Source organism: Quercus robur, chromosome 2 (assembly GCF_932294415.1).
Source record: "Quercus robur chromosome 2, dhQueRobu3.1, whole genome shotgun sequence".
Taxonomy (NCBI): Eukaryota; Viridiplantae; Streptophyta; class Magnoliopsida; order Fagales; family Fagaceae; genus Quercus; species Quercus robur.
This window is the reverse complement of record NC_065535.1, coordinates 53,415,766-53,441,540: the sequence shown is the minus strand read 5'-3', so window position 1 is coordinate 53,441,540 and position 25,775 is coordinate 53,415,766. Positions and strand designations below refer to the sequence as shown.

General features: G+C 39.0%; 1 pseudogene; it reads left to right on the top strand.

Moving 5' to 3' along the window:
* The first annotated feature begins 6,309 nt into the window (after positions 1-6,309).
* LOC126714000 (cysteine-rich receptor-like protein kinase 2) lies at positions 6,310-25,041 on the top strand (annotated as a pseudogene).
* Positions 25,042-25,775: the final 734 nt, after the last annotated feature.

The window sequence follows — 25,775 nt, the reverse complement described above, 5'->3', positions numbered from 1 at the left end:
CCTCGCCGGACTCCTTTTGCTTGGTGGCCTATGATTTTATCAGCGACCTCCTCTTAGCGTCGTCCATCTCTGTAATACAGGACGAATGAAGTTACTTGCATATAATTAAAACTATTTATGCGAAGTAAAGGATGACGGACTTATGTCTGTGAACTCTTTCGTCGTAGCTGATGACTTCACGGGTAGGTTCGAGTCCGTCACAATACTAATGGATTGTTTTCGGATTTACCAATTTTGCCCAAGTCCTCTCTTCCGGCTTCGTCTTCTGAAAAATTCTTTCGAGGAAACTAAACTCCTCAATACTAACTTGTGGGCGCCGCCTACCTGCAGAGAAAATAGACGGTTAAAGGAAAAGAACTATAGCTAACGAATGTAAAATATTTGCAAATTTAATGGATGCATACGAGATGAATGTAAAACTCCTCAAGTTGTGTCGACGGGCATATACTCCGTCTCTCCTGGACGACTCATCCATCCGTCACCCTCTAGGAAGAAATAACGACTCTTCTAGTCTCTATTTAAGTCAGGTGTTTCAAAAATGACCTTCAACAACGGGCTCCTACTGGCAAAACTATAAATTCCCCTTGACCTGTCAATCTCGTCTGGACGGTAGCAATGAAGGAATTCACGCACCGTCAGCCTCCGAGCACCGTCTGTCATTGCACCATAGAGAATCTCCATGGCTATGAAGACCCTCCAGGCATTTGGGGATATCTGGTTGACGGACAGACCCAAATATTTTAAAAGCTCTCTATGCAATGTACTTAGCGGAAACCTAAGTCCCGCCTTCAGTATCTACTCATACACTCCGACACCTTCTACCCCGTCGTAATAGCATTTCTCTGATACGTAGGGTAGACGGATTGGAATGTAGTCCGGAATTCGAAGTTAGGCCTAAATGTGATGAAATGTTTCTCTTTAACGACGGAATTGAATTTATGCACCGTCCACTCTGGTAGCATGATGAACTCCCTAAGTTCATCAGCACAGATGACGGGTCCCAACGGTAAATCCTCGCCGTCATCAGACGTCTCTTCTACTTCAACCATCTCTGTATCCTCTTTTGTTGAGGATGAGGAAGAGGTGGAAGGACTCCTCTCTTCACCGGGACTCTCTGGGTCTTTATGACCGGACGGGTATACTTCCTCGTATTCCGTCCCATCACGAACCACTGACTGATTACTTGACACACTAGACATTGCCTACAATTGACGGCAAAACCTAAGACTGACGGATCTAAGAGTATTGACGGATGTGTAGATCTAGCTAAATATAATTGCAAATACAAGACTTGTAAATGAGAATTGCAATACTCACCGTTCTCTGAAGTAACTGAAGGTCGACGGTTGTATGGTCGACGGGTATGGATGTAAGACCGATTGCTCTGACAAGGTTGACAGTGGCGCTCTGACAAAGTGTTTTGGCTGAAAAATGTATAAATGAGGATGGAGAAGTGTTATATATATACCTGAAATGCACAAAAGACGAAGCGACGCTTCGATCCGATAGAAAATCCAATCGTAAAGCGACATGTGGCAGACTCATAAATGCTTGACAACCTGTCATCAAATAGTCGCAATCCGTCTCCTCCTGGAGAACCGTCAACTTCAATGATCTAAAGCCGCCGTCCTAAATTTTCTTTGACCATCAATCCCAAATAATATTAAACCGTCACCCTAAGGGTCCGTCCCTATAAGTCATGACGGACCCATAGGGTGAAGGGGGCAACTGAAGGGGTAAAAAAATGGTATGACGTTGGGCCTGATGGATTCGAGCCCATGGGCCGACAACAAGGGAGAGCCCAAGGCCTGGCATAACTCAAAATACTTGTGGCGCACATTTGAAATCCGAAAGAGTCCTAAAAGAAATCAGAATACTAGTGCGAGGGTAATTCTAGAAGATACGCGCATTAATGGAAAATCCACTCTACAAGGAAATGTCTTGTCCATCACGTTTAGGATTACTCAAGAGGATTCCTATAAGGAAAAGACTTCTACATCAAGGAGGATAGGTCGACCTACTACTATAAAAACCCCAATACCTTCACAAATCAAGGTACGCATAATCTACCCTCTCTAGCACTCTAGAGTTGTGAGAATAATTTTAACTTGACCGTCGGAGGGTATTTGGCCGACACCACACCGATGCCCTCGGCGAGATTACTTCTTTCTTATTGTAGGTTGTTAGTTTAGTCGAGCGTGGATTGTGTAGCTCACTGGTGATTTTACGGCATCATCAGACTTCAACCTCCCCCTCGTAGACGGCAAAAGGAGAAGGGAGTCAATAATTAGGCAACTAAGATACCAAGAGTAGTCAAAGAGTGGGAGAAGGAAATTAAAAACTTTGACCTCGTAGACGGCGGAAGGAGAAGGGAGTTAATAATTAGGCAACTGAGATACCAAGAGTAGTCAAAGAGTGGGAGAAGGAAATTAAAAACTTTGACTTCAACCTCCCCTCGTAGACAGCGGAAGGAGAAGGGAGTTAATAATTTTGAATTCAAACTTTGTGGGCGTCATCAACTTGGAAAACCCCCCTGCAAGCCAGACAAAGTTTGGTAAAGGTTGTGACGGACAAAATGGGCTTCTGCCCTTTTCCACAAAACTAATTAGCCTTTTGCCCTTCTTCCCAAACTAAATAGGGAAATGCCCCTCTTTTGAAACTCGACTTTTTCAAAATCGAGTTAAACCCTATAGTGACGTTTTTAAGGACCTATAGTGACGTTTTTAAGAACCTATAGTGGCGTTTCGTAACTTGATATCCATAAAATCGAGTTATAGGCAATTTTATTGCCCATAACTCGATTTTGTGAATATCAAGTTATAAAACGTCATTATAGGTTCTTCAAACGTCACTATAGGTCCTTAAAAACGTCACTATAGGGCTTTAGAATTTTTTTTTTTTTTAACTCGATTTTGAGAAAGTCGAGTTTCAAAAGAAGGGCATTTCCCTATTTAGTTTGGGAAGAAGGGCAAAAGGCTAATTAGTTTTGTGGAAAAGGGCAAAAGCCCATTTTGTCCAGGTTGTGACTGGTGCCGTATTATCTTTTTCTTTTTTCACCAAGTTGTGACTGGTGCTGTATTATATCCTTTAATGTAACAATAACTCAATTGGTTAGAGGGAACATCCATCCCAGCTGGTTAAAACAAAAAAGAAAAAAAATATATATATTTCACATTTAGCTGCCAAAGTATAACTAATTTTTTTTTTTTTTTGGATAAAAAAATTAGTATTAATAAAATATCGACAAGAAAAATGATAAAACAATTACTAATTATACTAAAAGTTTGCAAACTAATATGACAATATTCTAAAAGTGATTAGTGTCATATCAATATCATAATAAAAAAAAAAAAAAAAAAAAAAAAAAAATATACATTATAGTACACAAACCACATGGATACATTTGATCACATAGTGCAGAGTCACAAGGAATGAGATGCCTATTGTCTTTATTGGCTTTTGTGACCAATTATAATTTTTAGGAAGGTCAAGAATAAATATTTTTATTTTTTATTTAAAATTTCATATATATATATATATATATATATATATATAATTTAAAAAAAAAATTAAAATTTCAGGGGAGCCATTGCCCCCCAAGTCAAGGCATGGTTCCATCCCTGCATACACACATACACTTTTCATTGAGAAATCGTGACTTAGTTGTTGAGTTTGTCATTTAACAAAGTAATGCTACAACTATAAATTATTTTACAATATTTATACAAATTGTTAATGTGACCAATTTTTATTGGTTCTCATCTGAGACCACCAATAATCAATGCACTACTTTAAAAGTTAATAAAAAAAATTATAAAATAGTTGTAACATTAACATTTTCCAAAGAAAAAAGTGTTAGGACATATGTGATTCAATGTTAGGAACATATGTTATATGGAATTGGCTAATTCTTTGACAAAACGCACTTTACTTGTAATTGGGTAGATCTAGGATGTGTTTAATGTTTCAAGGAACAGGGTTTCAAGTTCAAGTGTTAAAACTATGCAAGTCTGTCCAAAAAATAAGTGAAGAAGTGTTGAATTTTAAAGCTCGATAGATAAGCTATTTATCGAGGTTTATGAAATTCAGTTTTTCAGAGCTGATTTCAATCCAATCCATGAATAGATGTTTGAGTTTTCTTTTCTCACAACCTTAAACATATATAGGGATTATTTTAAGGGCCATCACAGCTGATGCAATTCAATGCAAAAGTTTTTCACAAGCATATTGTGAACCGAAGACATATGTCCTAGTTCATCTTCATATTCAAAAAGCTACTGTGTTTGTACACCGTAAGGTTTTGTAATCAAGGAGTTTCATAATCTTCACGTGTGGTAAACTGAAAAAATTTGCAGCCAACATTTTTCTCAAGTTGGTGAGTAAGTCGCGTATTCGGATTCGCGCATCGAATTGGTTAGTCACGTATTGGGAGCCGTGCATTAAAATGAAAGATTGTCACTACAGAACAAGTCCAATTGGGTATTGGGGTAAGGGTTCAACTGTAGGTTAGTATAAGGTACTGAGATTTCTTTACTTGTAACCGCTTTTGTGATAATAGTGAATTCTCGAGAGTGGTGACCTTAAAATCACCCGGTGGGGTTTTTGCCTTGTAGGTTTTTCCTATTCGTAAACAAATCACAATGTCAATTTAATTTTCGCTGCATTTAGTTATTTGGTGATTTGTTTGTGCTACCACACCATTGCATGCAAATTGAATTAATTAATTAATTAGGCTAATTAATTAGTTAATTCATCATAAGGGGTCAATACATTCTTGGCCTATCAAAAAGAAAGCTTCCCAAGTTCCCAACTAAACTAATAATTTATGGTTGGTCCAAAGTCTTGTTTACCAAAAAAAAAAAATCATGGTCTCGGAAGTTTTCTCTGTTTATGAAAAAAATTGATGGTCGATTGTCGAAGTGATCACTTCAATTGGGTTTGGAAAGCGGCAGACTGCGTGTTTATGTTTTTTTAGTTGGATACTGTGCATTGTTCATGGGTCCTGCAAGTACAGAAAAATGCAAATCTAATTTTAATACTAGGTCCCATGGCACTATTCATATATTTAAAAATTATTTCACTACAGTTTTTTCAATTTTCATATCCATCTCATTCATGGTCGAAGCGACTATTTTTAAAGCAGATTCAGAGTTCAGACACATCAATTAGGACTAGGTTGTGCACACGTGAGTAACGTCACGTCCTTTGAGCATTTTTGTTTTCCAATTACTAGCGCCGGCCCTAGACATTCTGAGGCCTTAGGCAAGAACTAAGATTGGGCTTTTAAAAAAAATATTTATGTATTAATTAAATTAATATTTATTTAATATTTTATTTTAAAATCTATTTTTTTTACCTTTTGAGATGCAGATTGACTAATTAAATTTTTTTATTCAAGTTCTTCTAGCATCTCATTTTCAATCGATAACATAGCTAATCCACTTAATCTTTCTTGGGACATTGTTGATCTTAGATATGATTTTATTAATTTTAATTTTGAAAAACTTCTTTTTGCAAAAGCAACTGTAACATGTAATGTTAGTACAATTTCATAAGCAATGCATGTATTTGGAAATGAATCTAACTTTTTTATAGTTTCATTATCTTCTAACTCTTTTTGGTGAATTTCTTGCTCATTTGTGATATTTTCATCAAAATTTTGTATTGCATTTTGTTGATTACTAATAACAAATTAATTGATCCTTTTTTAGACTCAATTAATTATTTTTTTAAAAGTTTTTCATATCCAGATGCATATTTTCTAGGTAACATTTCTAATAAAACAATATTTAAAAATAAAATAAACACTATCTATAATACATTTATAATGACTAAAATAAAAAATAACTTTCTAACGTAAAGCAATAGAACCTGATGTATATAAAAAAGTACTATTGTAGCTCTAGTTTTACTGAACAACAAGTATCTAGCAATCTCAAGTTCTCAACATGTATAAATATAAAAACACAATAAAAATAAAAAAATCGAAAGCCTAGACAGAAGTACAACTCCACCCACACATAAGTCTTATTGACTTCCCCCCACCCCAAAAAAAAAAACCCAAAAATAAAATAAAATAAAATAAAAAAATAAATAAAGGAAGCAAGATTTAAAAGACATAACTCCGGGGCCCACGGCCCACGGCCCCAGCCAGAGATAAGAGTCATAAAACTCCAGTCCAGTCACAAGTCTTATTTGATAAGAGTCCACCCACAAAATCACGGCATCATCTGGATCTGCAGAGGAAAAGTCATATAAGAAAGAGACAGAATAAAATCATACCCGTAGAGCATAGAGTTCAAAATTTTGGGGTCACTTCTACTTGGGGGCAATGTTCTAATTGGCCTAGTGGTAGGGCCAGTCTTACCAATTATCATTATTTTTTATTTCTCATCCACATACTGCATAATCTTTTATATAAATATATATAAATCATACAAAAGCTCAAAAGTTCCATAACCAATCCTCAATTAATGTGTCTGATCTTATGAATAACCCACATAGAAATATGGACATGGTCTTGAAATTGACCTTTACATGGTGGTTATGGTGGTTGAGATTGGGTGTAGCAGACCCACAAATCAATCTGCTAAACAGTGGTTGCAGCCAATACAACGTGTCCGATGTGTCCAACTTCTACACCAATCTAAACGCAACGTTCTCAGACCTCAGAACACAGCTGAACAACAACAAATACTTTGCAACTGCACAGCAAGTGGTAGGTTCGGAATCAGCCTATGCCTTGGTGCAGTGCAGGAACTACCTGTCTAATGCTGACTGTCTAGCTTGCTTCACCGCCGCCGTGTCTCAAATCCGCAATTGCTCCGCCGCCAACGGTGCCCGTGTCATCTATGATGGCTGCTTCCTCAGGTACGTACCACCACCATGCTAGCTGCTTTTATGCTTTTTCTTTTTTTGGTCAACCATAATTTTAAGGGAGTCAGAGTGTAGGACTAGCTTTTGATCCATCACAAAAATTTCTTATCAAGGTTTTTGAAAATATAATCACACTATATAATAATGAGATTAGAATTGTGAGAGTAAAAAGAGTGAAAAAAAATCTTAATATAAAACATGGTAGTAGAATAAGATAACAACAGTTCTAATAATTTTTTTTTTGAAACCTAACAATTATAATAATTATGTAAAATAAATCTGTGTAAAAAAACATCTCTAAACACATGCCAGAAGATGTGCAAAGAATTTAGTGTAGTGTATATGAAGTTTTTTGAATATTCAACCAATAAGGAGATAAGCACAAACAAAGATTCAATGGCTCTTAGTTTTTGAAGTTGACAAGTCATGATATTAGTTGGAGTTTCAATTTTTTATAATCCTATATGATGATGCCGAAAAAGTCATCAGTGAGCCACAGGTACTTGCACACTCGAAATAGCACTGCACAACACAAAAGAGAAGACCTTGCAGAGAGCACTGGTGTGGTGCCGGCCAAGTACCCTCTGAAGGTCAAGTTAGAACTTCTTACAACTCTAGAGTGCTAGAGAGTGGTGAATTATAAGTACCTTGGCTAGCGAGGGTACTGGGGCTTTTATAGTAGTAGAGGGTTGACATCTCTTCCTTGGTGCGAAAGTTTTTTCCTTATAGGAGTCTTCTTGGGCGTATTTGGCGGGATCCTTTCCTTATAGGGATCCTTTGAATAGCATCAAACGTGGAGGGTAAGACATTTCCTTATATATATGCAATCGTGGGTAGCAAGTAAACCTGCATTAGGGTCGTTAGCTTATTTATTTCCTTCAGCCTTACTGGCGTCAGTTTGTTGATGTCGTCAGCCTTTAGGTGTGTCTTGCGGACTTCCCTCATTCCCCCAATCTAGAACATCATTCGTTGACTCCTACATGAGGAAGCTGACGGTTGTAACTGTACCCGTCAGCTTGCGCATGATGGCTTTATCTAAAACCGTCAGCTTTATGTCTTGTATAAATAAGTACTATTTTTATCCTTATCAGCTACCCCCTACTCTACATCCTCGTCATTTTAAACTGACGGGATGTGGAGTTAAGGTTTTTATCGGTTGACTATCTTTTGGTTCAGAGGAGCGGGAAAATCATTTATGAGTGATTCCTCGAGCCACCAGCCATTTAATGCTTGGACACGTGGCGTGCTCTTACTGGCCTCGTTTCTGGACAAGGGCATCGCCTCGCCTTCTGCGCATTTTTTCTTCTTATATATATAACTCGCATCCTTCTCCTCATTCCCCTATTTCAACCTTGCTGATACTTCAAGAGAGAGCTCGTCACCTTTGCTTTTGCTGATCCGTCACCTGGTTCTAACGCCGTCACTTTCCAGGCCGTTTTCTCCTCCAAGACTTATTTACTTGTAAGTTCTTTTTCCTTCTTTCTTTGCATTTTTGCTCTAGCTAAACAATTTCTTAGTGAGGATGTCAATTTAGGTACTTAGAATGGATCCATCACTTGTAGGTAGTCAGATGTCAAGTGACGCATCGAGTGACCAGTCGTTAGTCCGCGATGGGACGGGCTACGACGAAGTTTTTGGCTCAGGTCAAGAGTCCGATGGCTTTTTTGAGTCGTCAGGAAGGGAAATGTCAGCCCAATCTCCTAGCGACGACATAGAAGACTATGTTGAGGGAGTTGGGGAGAAAGTAGTAGGTGAGGTTGAAGGGGAGCGAGAGAGTGACGGAGATGAGGAGGAGGATGAGGGTGACGAGGAGTCCTATGAAGAGGCTTTAGTAAGTCCTCGAGGAAACCTTCCCTTCATCCTTCCCGAGGATTGGGCCGTCAACAAATTTTTGCCCAAAATGAGTGAGAAGGTTTTCAAAGAATTACGTACCCGTTTCCAAATTCCAGACCACATTTCAATCTGTCTCCCTAGGAAAAAGGAAAAGTGTTATACAGGGAGGACTGCAGGCTGCAGTCAGCATGTATGACGCCATGCTTTCTGCCGGATTGAGGCTGCCACTAACGGCTTTGCATCGTCAGCTTGTTGACTTTATGGGGATATCCGTCAGCCAGATTGCCCCCGATGCTTGGAGGACTTTTATTAGGGGTGAGGTTTTGTGGGACCGTTTGAGCGGTGGGAACCGTTAGCTTTCTCTAGACGAGTTCTTCTACTGCTACAAACCCCGTCAGATTGTTTTGTCCAAAAGAACTTACCATTTTTCTGTCAGGGAAAAGGACTTAAGGCTTGTATCTGATATGCCAGATTCCAACAGGAGTTGGAAAAGTAGATATTTTTTCCTTGAGGGATTTGACTGGGTATGCCGTCCAGAAGAGTGGGTTACAATGCCACGTGGTTTTGATAACACCTGGGCATTAGTTAAAGCCTCAGGTTTTGATACTGACAGCTTTTGATTTACCGTCAACTTTTTATCCTTTTATTACTCCATTTAGTGTTTTAATGTCTTTGTTTTTGTCTCTTTAGCCTGTAGTCGTCCACATATAACCGCCAAACAAGAGGCGTTCATCCGTCGGGTTCTTGAAATCCCTTTGGAGGAACGAAAGTGTAGGGACTTAATTACCCTTGACACTATTCATTTGTACTGCGGGGGTCCAGAGCCGTCAACTGAAGCTCGCAGATTGGACGATTTCTCTCATCGTCGTGAGTAAATTCTTTATTGCCTCCGTCAGTTTACCCATCCCATCTGTTCTAATAATTGTTAATTACATTGTGCAAAGATGGAATCTACTAAGTAAAGGGTGAGGGCTGCTGCAGCTCGCAAAAAAGAGGAAAAGAAAGCGAAGGAGGCAGAGGGGGGAACCTCATTAACCCCCAAGACCGTCATTAAGGTTTCAAAAAGGAAAACTGACGGGAATGACGACAGTCCGTCCAAAAAGGCTGCCGTCACTCCTGGGGACATTTCTCCAAAGGGGAAGTCACCCAATAAGCCAAGCCATGGTGCGGCCAAGGGGGTAATGACTTCTTCTGGTCCCATCATCGAGGGCCCTTGTTGCCTTCTGACCCACAAGGACTATGTCGTCGGGGAAGTGAGGTCCTTTATAAAGCCAACGGATATAAGGCCTTGCGATTTGTTGGGGACGGAGGATTTAGGGGTGTTAGCTCTTTTAATCTTGCTAGGGTATGCACGCTCCCTTAGGTCAAGTTGGTTTTGTTTCCTTCTGATTTATTTGACTGATGCCTGTGTTCTTTTTTCAGGCTTTGGTACGTGTTAAGGCCCTTCAAGATCGTTATGTTGCCAAGGAGGGGATCGTCAGCCGGGTTAGGAAACATAATGCAAATTTGATGAATGAGCAAGGGCAATACAAGGAGGCCGTCCGTACGCTAAATAATGAGCTGAAGGAGGTAAGGGGGAAGCTGGAGGAGGCTGACTATCAGAAGGAAAAGTTGCAGCAAGAGGTGACGGCTTTGCACGAAAAGGTGGAGACGGCTGGGACTGACACTGTCCAAGAATTTAAAGCGTCACAATCATTTATTGACTCTTGTGCCGAGTATTATGGCACTGGGTTTGATGATTGCCTTAAACAAGTTGCGTCAGTTTTCCCAGAGTTGGACTTATCTGGGATTACGATGGATGATGAAGGCTACGGCTCCCCTGAGTCCAATCCTCCTCCCAAGGATGACGGCATCGTTGTTCTTGCCCAACCTGCTGCCAATCCTCCTCATACTCCTGCTTCCAACCCTCCAACTGTGCTTGTAGATGTTGAAAATCCTGAGTCTCAGAAAGATGACGGGAACCCTACTGACGCTCCTACTACTTAATTTCTTCATGTGTATTTCAATTATTTTGCAAACAATTGTTTAAGTGCCTCTTTGGTTTTTAGGCTTTTATTTGTAGACAGTTTATTTTGTTATGTGGCATGTTATTCCTGTCGTTTTCTACTTTTTTAATCAGTGATTGTATCGGATGAGTTTGTCGGCCTGTAATCTCGTTTGTTTTGGGAAACCCGTCAGCTTTTGAGGGTGGACTTGTTCAATGAAAAAAAAATCTGTTGATACGGGCTTCTTGTAATAACTTATGTTCCTTTTTTGAGCCCGTCCACCTCATCCTTTTGAGTTTGATAAGCTCGTCGGTTTCATGAGCTTTACCTCTGGGCATTTGATTGTGTTGCTAACCTTATGACCTTGTCCATTTTGTAAGGAATGTTATTTTTTCTAGGCTCGTCAGCTTAGTAGCTTTATCCATGTTAAGTGTTTAATGATTTCGTCATTTTTAATAGCCCGTTGGCTTTATAGCCTCATCCATTAATCGACCTTATTATTTTTATAATCTCACTTACTTTAATGAGACCGTCGGCTTTCTAACTTCTAGCCATTTTATGGACTTAATGACCTTGTCATGTAAGCCCGTCAGCTTTATAATTTTGTTCATGTTATGATAGTCTCATCCATTTGGTGAGATCGTCGGCTTTTTAGCTTCCGTCTATATTATGGACTTGGTGACCTTGTCATTTTTGTAAGCCCGTTGGTTTTATAACCTTGTCCATGTGACAGTCTCATCCATTTGGTGAGACCGTCGGTTTTTTAGCTTCCGTCCTTGCTATGGACTAAATGACCTCATTTTATAGTCTCATTCATTTGGTGAGACCGTTAGCTTTTCAGCTTCCGTCCATTCTTGTGGACTAAATGACCTTATTTTATAGTCTCATTCATTTGGTGAGATCGTCAGCTTTTCAGCTTCCGTCCATTCTTGTGGACTTAGCCGTTTACTTTAGTCGTCCACTTTTGTGAACTTAATCGTCCACTTTTCTGAACATAATCGTCCACTTTTCTGAACTTAGTCGTCCACTTTTCTGAACTTAGTCGTCCACTTTTGTGAACATAATCGTCCACTTTTGTGAACTCCAGACTGTAGACTTGTAAAATAGAAACTTCAGCAATTTTTGAATAAACTCCTGTTATTGCCATGCATTCGTAAATAAAAGTAATTCGAAAATCAAATCCTGCCCTTTGGGCTTAAAATGAAAAAAAGGTATTGTTGCGAAAACTAAAGTAAATGATAAAACTGAGGAGTATAACTAAAATTTGCTATAGTGAATTGTAAATAAAAAAGGGGGGTTGGTTTCCATGCTGCCATCTCTACTGGTAATACTTCCGTAAGTGCTCGGTGTTCCATGGATACGACAGCTTCTGTTCGTCTAATATCTTCAGGTGGTAAGTGCCTTTCCTCTGCCATGACGTGACTCGGTAAGGTCCTTCCCAATTGGGGCCAAGCTTCCCTTGGGTAGGGTCTCTAACGGCACCCATGACTTTCCTGAGAACGAGATCTCCAACCTGGAAGTCTCTGTGTCGGACCCGGGAGTTGTAATGCTTGGCCATGCGGTCTTGGTACCTTGCGAGCCTTTGTTCTGCCATCGCTCTGACTTCGTCCACTAGGTCAAGCTGTAATCGCATGGCCTCGTCGTTCTTGCTTTCGTCATGGTTGTGTACCCTGTAGCTTGTGAGTCCAATTTCGGCCGGGATGACTGCTTCGCTCTCGTATGTTAGTCGGAACGGTGTTTCTCCTGTGGGCGTCCTTACCGTTGTCCTGTATGCCCATAGTATGCTTGGCAATTCTTCAGGCCATATACCCTTTACCCCCTCGAGCCGAGTCTTGATAATTTTGAGCAAGGATCAGTTCATGACTTTGACCTGTCCGTTAGCCTGAGGGTGGGCGGGGGAGGAGTAGTGGTTTCGTATCCCTAACTGCAAGTAAAAGTCCCGGAAGGAGTCGTTGTCGAATTGCTTCCCATTATCTAAGACTAAGACTCTTGGGATGCCAAACATGCATACGATGCATTTCCAGAAGAAACTCCACACGTTCTTCTCTGTGATGGTGGCCAAGGCTTCAGCTTCCACCCACTTTGTAAAGTAGTCGATGCCTACTACCAGGAATTTCAGCTATCGTAATGCTATAGGGAATGGTCCCATAATATCTAATCCCCACTGAGCGAATGGCCAAGGGGCCATCATCAGGGTCAACTCTTCGGTTGGTTGTCTAGTAATATTGCTGAACCTTTGGCATTTGTCGCAGATCTTGACATAAGTCTCGGCATCCTTCTGTATGGTGAGCCAATAGTACCCTGCTCGCACAAGCTTGTGTACCAGTGACCTTGACCCCGAATGGTTTCCGCAAATCCCCTCGTGTACCTCCCTCATGACGTAGTCTGCCTCTTCCGTACCCAAGCATCTCAGATATGGACGGGAGAAGCCTCTTTTGTATAGGACATCTTTTATCAAGACGAATCTCGCTGCCTAGACCTTCAGCTTTCTTGCAGCCTCCTTCCTGTTTGGCAAGACCCCGTTTTTTAAGTATGAAACTAATGGTGTGGTCCAGTTACTTTCAAAGCCTATCTCCTGTATGGCGTCGGAATCTATTAGTGGAGAAAGCTGAACAAAAGAGAGTACATTACCAGAGATGATCATATGTTCTGCTGAAGCGGCTTTGGCAAGATAGTCGGCTTGCTCATTTTCTCCTCTGGGGATTTGGATGATTTTGGCCTCTAGGTCGTCTACTCTTTTCCTTACTTGATCAAGGTATCTCTTCATCCTTTCGCCCTTGCACTCATAGTCTCCATTCACTTGGTTAGCAACGACCTGAGAGTCGCAGTAAATGAATACACTCGTAGCTCCTGCTGCTTTGGCGAGGTCGAGGCCTGCTACTAACGCTTCGTACTCTGCTTCATTGTTGGTGGTGGGGAAGTCGAGATGGACCATACATTCAACCATGTCTCCTTCGGGTGATAGTAGTACAATACCAGCCCCCCCTGGCTTGTCTGTTGGATGATCCGTCTGTATATATGCTCCAATGAGGGGACTCTTCTGCCCCCTTGTCTTCGTTGTGAGTGAATTATGCTATGAAGTCTGCGATGACCTGTCCTTTGATGGCGGTTCATGGGCGGTACTAGATATCAAACTCGCTCAACTCTATAGCCCATAACGCCAGTCGACCCGCAGCTTCAAGATTGCTCATCGCCCGTCACAAGGGCTTGTCGGTCAGAACATTTACCGTGTGGGCTTGAAAGTATGGCTTGAGCTTGCAAGCTGCCGTAACTAATGCAAAGGAAAGTTTCTCTATAGGTGGGTATCTTTCTTCGGCATTGCGAAGCGCCCGACTCGCATAATATACGGGTTTTTGTACTTTTTCTTCTTTTCTGACCAAGGCGGCACTGATGGCTACGGAGGAGACAACCAAATAGAGGAAAAACTCTTCTCCTGGCTGCGATGGACTTAGTAGTGGTGGGGAAGAAATATAAGCCTTTAACTCCTCGAATGCTTGCTGACACTCGGCAGTCCACTCGAATGATCTCTTCAGTGTGCGGAAGAAGGGCAAACACTTGTCCGTTGCCTTCTACACGAACCTATTCAGTGCTGTTATTTTTCCGTTGAGGCTTTGTACTTCCTTCACATTTCTTGGCGATGCCATCTCCATAATGGCCTGGATCTTGTCTAGGTTGGCCTCGATGCCCCTTTGAGACACCATAAATCCTAGAAATTTTCATGCCGTCACTCCGAAGGCGCACTTTCCCGGATTGAGCTTCATGTTGTAAGAACGAAAGGTGTCGAATGTTTCCTTGAGGTCCTCCAAGTGATCTTCCTCCCTTTGGCTTTTTACTAGCATGTCGTCAACGTAGACTTGGACATTCCTCCCAATTTGTTGTGCGAACATTTTGTTCATAAGCCTCTGGTACGTTGCGCCCACGTTCTTTAGTCCGAAGGGCATTACTTTATAACAGAAGAGGCCTTAACTGGTTACGAACGAAGTTTTCTACTGATCAGCTTCATGCATTCGGATTTGGTTGTAACCCGAGAAAGCGTCCATAAAGCTTAACAGCTGGTGCCGAGCCGTAGAGTCTACTAGAACGTTGACCCTTGGAAGGGGATAGTTGTCTTTGGGGCAGGCTTTGTTAAGGTCAGTGAAGTCCACACACATCCGCCACTTCCCGCTAGCTTTCTTAACCATCACTACGTTCGCTAGCCAATCGGGGTAGTAAACTTCTCTAATGAAACTTGCCTCCTGTAGTTTGCGGACTTCTTCCGCTATGGCCTAATCTCGCTCTAGGGTGAACACCCTCTTCTTCTGTCGAATGGGTGGGAAGGAAGGCGATACATTCAGCCTATGTACCATGACTGAAGGGTCTATCCCTGGCATGTCTTCGTGGCTCCAGGCGAATACATCTCTATTACTTCTGAGAAAGGTCATGAGTGCCTGACGGAGCGTGAGACTAGCGAGGGTTCCAATTTTGGTTGTTTGGTCGAGATTGGAGTCATCGAGAAGTATTTCTTCGAGTTTCTCTACAGGCTCCGTCGTCGTGTGGTGTTCTTCTATGTTCATAGCTTGGAGGTGGTCATCCATTTCCATCATGGCTACGTAGCATTCGCATGCAGCCACCTGATTTCCACGTAGCTCTCCCACTCCATATTCGGTAGGAAACTTGATCATTAGGTGGTAGGTTGAGGTTGCAGCCTTCCATGAGTTGAGGGTGGGTCATTCGATGATAGCATTGTAGGCGAACGAGCAGTCGACTACTAGGAATGTTACGTCCCTGGTGATTTGCTGAGGGTAGTCACCTACCGCGATGGATAATCTAACCACGCCCAAGGGGAACACCCTTCTCCCTCCAAAACCGACGAGTGGGGCGTTTGTCAGAATCAATCGTTCTTTGTCGATCCCCATTTGTTGGAACGTTGGGTAGTATAGGATATCTGCTAAGCTGCCATTGTCGACCAGCACCCGATGCATGTTATAGTCCTCTACCTGAATGCTTACAATGAGTGCGTCATCATGTGGGTGTGGAGCCGACGTGCATCTTCTTCTGAGAATCCAATGACGAGGCCTTCTGTTCGCCCTATATTTGGCACGGTGCCCGTCAGCTGGACGCTTTAGACCATCCTGAGGTAAGTCTTACGGGCCTTCTTTGACGACTTAGTAGTTGTTGTTCCCCCTATGATCATCCTAATGTCTTCTATAGGGGGCCTAGGGCGCTTATTATCCCGTTGGCGGGGTTGCTTTTGAGGAGGTGGATCCGCTCTCTCCTTTCTAACAAACTTTTGCAATTTCCCTTGCTTGATAAGGGCCTCAATCTGCTACTTTAGGTTGTAACAATCAGCCGTGTCATGACCGTGGTCACGGTGGAAGCGGCAATATTTGTCCCTCGATCGCTTGTTAGGATCTCCCTTCAGCTTTCCGGGGTAGGTCAGGGCCTCTTCGTCCTTTATTTGCATTAGGACTTGGTCTATTGGGGCAGTTAACGAGGTGAAGGTTGTGAACCTTCCTCCCGGGGACCTGGAGCGCCTTTCATCCCTTCGATCTCCTGTTCTTGACTTCTTCCGCCCTTGGTCTTCCCGTGTGTCTTCTTGTCTCTCCCTTTTCTTGGGCTTTTCCTCTCGAGCTAACAGCGCGTCTTCAGCATTCATGTACTTGGTGGCCCTGTAAAGCACTTCTAACATGGTCTTCGGGTCGTTCTTATATAGGGAGAACAAAAACTTTCCCTTTCGTAGCCCATTCGTGAAGGCCACTACAAGTATCTTGTTGTCGGCTTCGTCCATCGAGAGTGCTTCCTTATTGAAGCGGGATATGTAGGATCTCAGCATCTCGTCCTCTCGCTGCTTGATGCTCATCAAGCAAGCTGTAGACCTTTTATACCTGTGTCCCCCGATGAAATGCGCGGTAAACTGAGTGCTTAGCTCTTTGAAAGTACTGATGGAGCCGGGCGTCAGGCGGCTAAACCAAATTCTTGCCGCACCCTTCAGCATCATGGGGAAGGCCCTACACATGATTTCATCAGCTACTCTTTGAAGGTGCATCAAGGTCTTGAAGGTCTCTAGGTGATCTAGAGGGTCCTTGACTCTGTCGTAGCTATCTATTTGTGGCATACGAAACTTATGCGGTAAGGGGAAAGAATTGACGGAGGCAGTGAACGGTGAGTCAGTTCGACTAACGAGATCGTCAAGATCGCTGGACACTCGTCCCTTGAGGGCGTTCATTATAACTTCCATCTGTTCTTTTATAGCCTGTATCTCTGTGGCAACCAGCGGCGGAGTCACATCCATGAGAGATGGGAGGCTTACATTTTGTCGCTCCAGTCTGCTTGGGGCGTTACTACCCTCCGATCCCTCTTGATCTCGTCGTTCGATGCTAGTATCCTCCTGGTCCTCTTCCTGAGCACCGTGTCCTGCCTTCCGTCGTAGCTATTCTTCCAAAATCTGGTTTTGCTTGGTGATACACTCCACGGCCGGGCCAGAGTCTACACTTGTCTCTCGAGAGCAGATGGTCGTGGCTCGTCTTCGTGAACGTTGTTGGTGGTCGCCATTGATCGAGTATGTACCATGCAACTCTTTGTCCGGAAAACGCTTGTTATGACTTATGAATTCAGTCAAACAAATCCTTTCCCACAGACGGCGCCAACTGATGATGCCGAAAAAGTCACCAGTGAGCCACAGGTACTTGCACACTCGAAATAGCACCTGCACAACACAAAAGAGAAGACCTTGCAGAGAGCACCGGTGTGATGCCGGCCAAGTACCCTTCGAAGGTCAAGTTAGAACTTCTTACAACTCTAGAGTGCTAGAGAGGAGTGAATTATGCGTACCTTGGCTAGCGAGGGTACTGGGGCTTTTATAGTAGTAGAGGATTGACATCTCTTCCTTGGTGTAAAAGTCTTTTCCTTATAGGAGTCTTCTTAGGCGTATTTGGTGGGATCCTTTCCTTATAGGGATCCTTTGAATAGCATCAAATGTGGAGGGCAGGGCATTTCCTTATATATGCAATCGTGGGTAGTAAGTAAACCTGCATTAAGGTCGCCAGCTTATTTATTTCCTTCAGCCCTACTGGCGTCAGTTTGTTGATGTCGTCAGCCTTTAGGTGTGTCTTACGGACTTCCCTCATTCTCCCAATCTAGAACATCATTCGTTGACTCCTACATGAGGAAGTTGACGATTGAAACTGTATCCGTCAGCTTGTGCATGATGGCTTTATCTAAAACCGTCAGTTTTATGTCTTGTATGAATAAGTACTATTTTTATCCTTATCACAATAATATTGCCTATATATCATCATTTTGAATGTTGTTTATACGTTTGTGTTTGTATATAACTATATATATATATAATTGAATATTAATTCAACTATAACCCCCCCTCACCCTCCCAAAAAAAAAAAAAATTCTATATTGATTCAACTAAGGAGATGCCAAGCAAAAATCAAATTGGCTCTGGCTTTGAAAAGCCATGGTGTTTTAAGTCAACAACTCTAGCTTCTGTTTTCTTCTCAAAAAAAAAAAAAAAAAAAAAAAGTTATTAACTCTTATTAATAATCTTAATTTGCTGTCATTGTCATCAGGCCATTGTTATAGGTGTCAATGTGTCATTCACTAAGGTCCAATTTGGACCGTCCAAATAGAATCAACGGATATGAATCTGCCGGCTGGATTTCAAATAGACCACAGTATTATTATTAAGAGCCGATTTGGTAATGTTATTCTAATAATATTGTTTGTATTTTTTGGAATTACGTGTAAGTGAAAAAATGTGTAAAAATACGTGAAATATTGTTTAAAAACTGAAAACATGTGTTTAAACACATGTACCAAATGACCCCTATATATTCGGCAGCTAAGTTGAAAACGCTACTCTACCATACGAATTTAATTTTTTAGTACGTCTCCTTCATTTTCCCAAATCAGGTTGCTATTTGATGGAAGGGTCCAAATTAAGATTTACTGAACAGTGAAAATGATGTTTATTTTGGTCTGCATTCTGCACTCCTTTTATTTGCTATAAACAACATATTTTCTCCTTATACTTTAAAAATTTTCAAATGCTTCAGTTTAATCTATATACTTGCAGTTTTTTTTTTTTTTTTTTAATTCTTATTATTTTTACATGATTAGTGAAAAATAACGATTTTTTTTTTTTTTTAGAATATTAAATATTTTTAACACACACATAGGGAGAGGGGATAAAATTTTTTAAAGAATAATTATAGTGTTGTATATCCAAAATGATCTAACTCTTAGATACACAATCTGACAAATAAAATTCTCACAATAGCAAAATTTCAAAGATTAGGAAGCACTTCACAAAGGTAACAAATTCGAATAGACATAATTCAGCAAAAAATAAATCGAATAGACATAGCGAGAACTTGTTGGGTGTTTTCCCACTTTATGATTTTTTTTTTTTTTTTTGGGAGAAGCCCACTTTATGACTTCTGAGATAAGAGTCCTTGTGGGGTCCAATTCTCATGAGTGTGCTGTGTGCAGCCAACAATTATAGAACCCAAGAAAATAAATGGGTTATTTGACCCAAATGGGTCACATGTCGTCTAGCCCAAGTTTGATAGGTCACTGCCAAAAACAATTACGGGTCATTTGCCCCAAATAATTGTGGGCCATTTACCCAAATTGAAATTTACAGGTCATTTAGCCCAAATTTGGTGTATGGGTAGTCTAGTTTGGTAGATCATTTAGCCTGACTTAGTGTGCAAGTCATCTGGCCTAGCTTAGGTTCGGGTAACCTAGTCTGGTGGGTCCTTTAGGATCTGTTGTGTGGAGTCAAATATTTGGGTCCGAAGTATAGGAATCAAATACTTGGGTCGGAAATCTAATAATAAAAGAAGAAAAAATGGCATTAGACCCAAAGCCAATATGTTTCTTGTTGGGTTTGTTTTTTGGGTTTATTCAGAGAGTTTCACATTTCTTGATGTGAAATGTTTCACAATATGAGATATCTACATTTTAAACATGATAAAAAAAAAAAAAATATATATATATATATATATATGATGCGAAAGAGCATAAAAATTATTGGATGAGAAAGAATCAAAACACATTTATTTATGCACAAACCTAAGTCTTACTCATTGCAAGTTTTGTTATGTTTTATTTGGTATTTTGTGCATGGGTGCTTGCCATGTGACCAAAGGCTTGAACAATGTGTGGATAGATATGTGTGTGTATATATATATAAATGAAACATTAACAGTTTTACTTATTACATCATGTACTTTCAATTTAACCATAAAAATTTACAAAGAATGTTAAGTAATTTGTTTGATGTTGTAATAAGTGATAAACAACTTAGCTAGGACTCTTATATTTGGTAGCCAAATCAACATATTCAAACTTTTTTATAAGCTTATAATCACCCATCTCTTCTAGGTAGTAACTAAAACCATTTGTTTCATTAATGGAAGTTTCATGTTAGATACTTTATTTACATTTTTTGTCTTTAGGTATGAGAGCAATAGCTTCTTTGACCAAACCACTCTGCCTGGTAATCAAGGGATTTGTGGGAATCGGACTGCATCACAACCTCTTGCTTTTAGTACAGCTGTGGACGGATTGTTAAAAGATCTCCAAGTAGCAACACCTAGGATTAATGGTTTCTTTGCTGCGAGTAAGAGAGAAGTGGTTGATAGTAGTGGTAATGCAACAGTGTATGCTGTGGCACAGTGTGTTGAAACAACTACCGAGAGTGGTTGTCAGAATTGCTTGAATGTCGCATCCAACAATATACAAGTTTGTGTTACTAATATAGATGGTAGGGCAGTTGATGCTGGATGTTTTTTGAGGTACTCAGATAAACCCTTCTTTGCTGATAACCAAACTACTGATATCAATTCCTTCTTAGGCAATGGTGAGTTTTGATGGAGATCTTTTTTTTCTAAATGTATTGCTATATAGCTAGTCACTGCATCAAATTTTTTCATAATGTTGAACTATAGTGGAATTTGCATATTTTGAAGTATTGTAATTAATGATGCTTGATCTTTAATAATAGGAGGTTCAAGCAACAAGAATGCCATCATTGGAGGAGTAGTTGGAGGTGGAGGTGCTCTTCTCATTATAGCTTTGTTTGTCTTCTTTATAATGATAAGAAGGTCCAAGGAAGTTCGTAGAGGTACTAACACCAAGGTTTTCAATAAAATTTAAATTATGATTTTTTATGTTTTATTTGCGAGGACAAGAAATTATAAATGTTGTTACATTATTTTTCATTTTTCCTTTTCAAATATATATATATATTTATATATATATATATATTTTGAATAAGTAACTTTAGATACATCAATATTTGTATGAGTTTTTCAACATAAATGAAAGGACCATAATTGCTTTCCTCCATAACAGGTGACATTTTAGGGGCAACTGAACTACGAGGCCCAGTGAATTACAAATACAATGATTTGAAATCTGCAACAAAAAATTTCAGTGAAGAAAACAAACTTGGAGAAGGAGGCTTTGGTGATGTATACAAGGTAAAAGTCAAGAAACCTAAAGCATCGTTGCCCTCTCTATATGACTCATTTTTTTCATTGTCGTTCGTTGCAATCAAATTTCCATATTCAATTCACCCTCGCATTTATCATCATCTTGTTGTGTGGTGGGCTAATTTTCATTTCTTTGTCTTTCCAACATTGACTAGGGTACTCTGAAAAATGGGAAGATGGTTGCTGTTAAGAAACTAGCTATAGGCCAATCTTCTAGGGCAAAGGCCGATTTTGAGAGTGAAGTGAAGCTTATAAGCAATGTTCATCAGTGAAATCTGATCCGTCTTCTTGGGTGTTGTAGCAAAGGACCAGAGCAAATTCTTGTCTATGAATACATGGCAAATAGTAGCCTAGATAGATTCTTATTTGGTAAGTTAAATTCATCTCTTTAATCTTAAGAAAGCTTGATCATTTATAATTGGAAACTATGTTAAATTCACATGCATGCATTTAATTAACTCTAAAAAAAGGCTAATTTATTATTTCATGTAAAAGAGAATTAGTTCTCTTTAGTAACAAATTTTGGATGGTTTGATTTCTTCGTTCTTCAATCTTTGTTTTGGGAACTTTCAATCCCTCTTGAGACTAGAAGGCTTTGATTTTCTAGACCACAATTGCCCTGGATTGGTGGGAGGTTAAAGAGAATTGAGATGGTTTTGTTGTGCTAAAATGGAGGAAGCATGTGAAAGTAGATTTCTAGACCGCAAAAGTTTCATTTTTGATCTTGAAACTATGGATATATATACAAACTTGAAACTTGTTTGATTTTGGGGCCATCCTCATTTGACATTGAAACTAGTAAGAAATATTATTGAAGTGTTGAGAGAAGTGGTAAGAAAATAGTGGTGGAAAATGGAAAGGGATGTTCAAATATAAATAAAGGATAGATTCAAAAGGAAGTTAAAGCTAAAGGACAATGTAAAGCAACAACTAAATGGAATCATGACAATGTCAAGATGAAGCTATGGTCTTTTTGTTTTAATTATCTTGGGGAAGAAATATTGGTGTATACTATTAGTAAGTAGAGTATGTTTTCTATTCTTGAAGCTTTTCTAAATGCGTGCAAGTTATAATAAAATTTTGCTTTGAAGTTCAATAAATTGTTCACTCAATTATATAAGACTTAAAAAAAAAAAAAAAATTGAAGTTGAAGCAAATTCCAGATTTAATATCAGTGATGCATATAGTTATTGACTTGTTTGTAAAACTTATATTTAATTTATACATGCTATTGGGAAATAGGTGAAAGACGAGGCTCTCTCAATTGGAAACAACGGAATGATATAATCTTGGGTACAGCCAGGGGACTTGCCTATCTACATGAGGAATTCCATGTATGTATTATTCATAGAGATATAAAAACCGGCAACATTCTCTTAGATGATGATCTCCAACCAAAGATTGCAGATTTTGGGTTAGCAAGGCTTCTACCCGAGGATCAAACTCATCTCAGCACCAAATTTGCTGGAACATTGTAAGTTAATTAAACTAGTAAAAATCATTTCCTCAAAAAAAAAAAAAAAACTAGTAAAAATCATCCTTTGTCCATCAACCAAGCTTTACCATATAAATCTCACTACAAAAAAAAAGGTTCTATTGCCGCGTTTTTAAAACGCGGCTATATGTCAAAAAAACGTGGCTTACTCCTAAAATGTTTGACCTATGTTGACCAAACTTTACTCGATTTGACCTATGTTGAATTTTTTAAAAATAGTTTAAGATTATGTTAAGATTCTTATCCTAATAATATAATTACAACAACCAAGGCTTACTCCTAAAATGTTTGGATAGTGAATCTTTAATAGACTAATTAGGGTTGACCATATATATTATTTTCGAGTTTGACTTATTTCTAGTACTTTTTTAATTGGACATGTCTTTTATTTTAAATATACAATTGCAAGTGGTAGTGGGTTTTAATTCTCACCTTTTTTATAATTAGTAAGTGATATGACAGTTTTTCATTAAAATAAAAATAAATTTCTTTTTAAAAAATACTGGAGGTAAGCTAAACTCATTATTTTCTGTCATTTTAATCTATCTAAACTCGTACAATTTGTTTTCTCCTTTATATATATATATATATATATATATATATATATATTCATACAGAAGAAAATATTATCTATTGATTCACATGTTGCACTTGTAGGATAGGTATAGAGAGAAAAAATCCAAAGATTTTACATAGTAGTACTTGTGATAAAAAAAATAAAAAAATAAAAAAGACTATTTCTGCTCATATTTATATGCACCCTTATTCACCATTCCAATTTAAGTAAAAGAAATAGTAATTGGGCATTATTTATTTATTTGAATGGTTTCGCTTTGCAAATAATCTCACTATAATGAATACAAAAATGGCTGAAGTCTCGTCAAATTTGATAGGATGACATCCCATCACAATTTTTTTTTTTTATATATATATAATTTATATATATATATATATATATATATATATATATATAAGGTTGTTAAAACACAAGGTCCTTATTGCAAGATATGTGCCAAGCAAATAGGATCTATATGCCAAGAGGATTATCACTAATTAGTTCTTTTTTGTTCTTTATTTTTTAGCTGAATAGTTCTTTTTCGTTCTTACTATTATTCATGGATAACTAATTTGATCTACCCCTCAGAGGATATACGGCACCCGAGTATGCAATCCATGGTCAGCTATCAGAGAAGGTAGATACTTACAGTTTTGGGGTTGTTGTACTTGAAATTATATGTGGCCGAAAAACTAGCGAGGTCCAGCATGTTTTTGATGGCGAATACCTCCTTGAACGGGTAATTTCCCAAATCAATATGGTTTACTCTTCTCAAATTTAATAACAAACGCTGGAAACATATATCTATTGCATCTCCAAAAACACAAGTAGTTTTAGTTACTAGGTTCTTCATTTTCTTCATTTGATCTAGATACAACTTGCAAGTGTGTGATAGGGAAATGCTTGTTAGGCTATCTAGAAATACTTAGTTGGCCTTCTGCTGCTTATCCTAAAATTCTTAGAGGTATGAAAAAAGAAAGAAAGAAGATGAAGCTAATTTCACATATCATTTATGTTTCAATTATTAAGAAGAACCAAAGTTAATTTTCCATGTCATTTATGTATTAAATATAGTGCTTATATTAACCCCCAATCACTTAATGGATAAGAGACATTGTCTAGTTCTTAAAAACATTGTTTACATTACCGCACATTCTTGGTGCGATGGTTACTCCATAAGTATAAGTGCTTATGGGATATAGGGGAGAAGGGCTGAGATTCAAGTCTCAAGGAGTATACTTAGATTAAACTAGAGTAGAATTTATATCTTGTATAAAAAAGATAAATAAATAAATAAAAACTGCTTACATTTTTCTAGCTCATTATGGGTTTCTTCTTATTTATGGTGCAATTATAGGCATGGAAATTGTATGAGAATAACAAGCATTCGGAGTTGGTGGACGAAACCTTAAACCCAGAAGAATACACAGCAGAAGAAGTGAAAAAAATTGTAGAGATCGCTCTGATGTGCACGCAGTCACCAGCTTCTGTAAGGCCTTCAATGTCTGAAGTTGTTGTTTTGCTTAAAAGCAAGGGATCAATGGAGAATAGGCCACCTACTAAGCCAGGCTTCGTTGATACTGATAGAAAAGTCCGTGGAGACACATCCACTTCAACCGGATCCTCTGCATCTAATGCCACTGCCTCTATCTCTCAACTCTCTGCTCGCTAATCTATAAAATATATGAAATTTTTGAGTGACTTCTATGTATAAAGTTTGATAGTTTCCTTTAATTTTGTTCTATCTTGTGTGTGTCGAACATGGAACTTCAGGTTATGAAATTCAATTCATGTTACTTTACCTCACCCCAAATTATACATATAAATCTAATAGTTAGAGAAAATTGGTATCTATTAGTCGAAATAAAGATAAAAAGAAAGGGATTTAGCTTACCTTTAGTACTTTTTTAATTGGAAGTCTCGTTTTGTTTTAAATATATAATGGTAAGTGGTAGTGAATTTTAATCTCCACATTTTATTTAGTTAGTGGCTGATGTAATAGTTTCTCATTAAAACAAAAGGAGATTTTAGTTAAAAAAGTACTGGAGGTAAGCTAAACCTAAAAGAAAGCGCTATTTTATCCCCTTAACACCATTGATTGAGTCTCTTTCTTCTTCTTTTTAAAAATCAATCTTGTGTCAGGACTCTGTACAAGTTATTAATCATAAAAAAATTGGATTAACTTGCCTCAAACTACCATATAAAAGGGAAAGTCTATAGACACAATTTTGCACCCAGTTGATGGGGTAAATTGTTTATAGTTTGTAAGAAAGTAAGTGTTGAGTTCGAATAAAAATTAGTAAAAATTTGTTAACTCAACTATTGTGAAAAATGTTATAATTTTTTTTTTTGTCTATAACATCGCTCCATATAGAAAGAGGGAGGAGATATCTAGTGTAATTGATGTTGATATGAGAGATAATGAGCTTCTGTGAACGCTCCTTTCTAGGTGGCCGGGGTTGCTTAGTGGCCATCCAATCTAGATGCTTCTACAACTAGGCCCATGCTTAGTCTCTACTTATCATCAATTGAGTTGACTC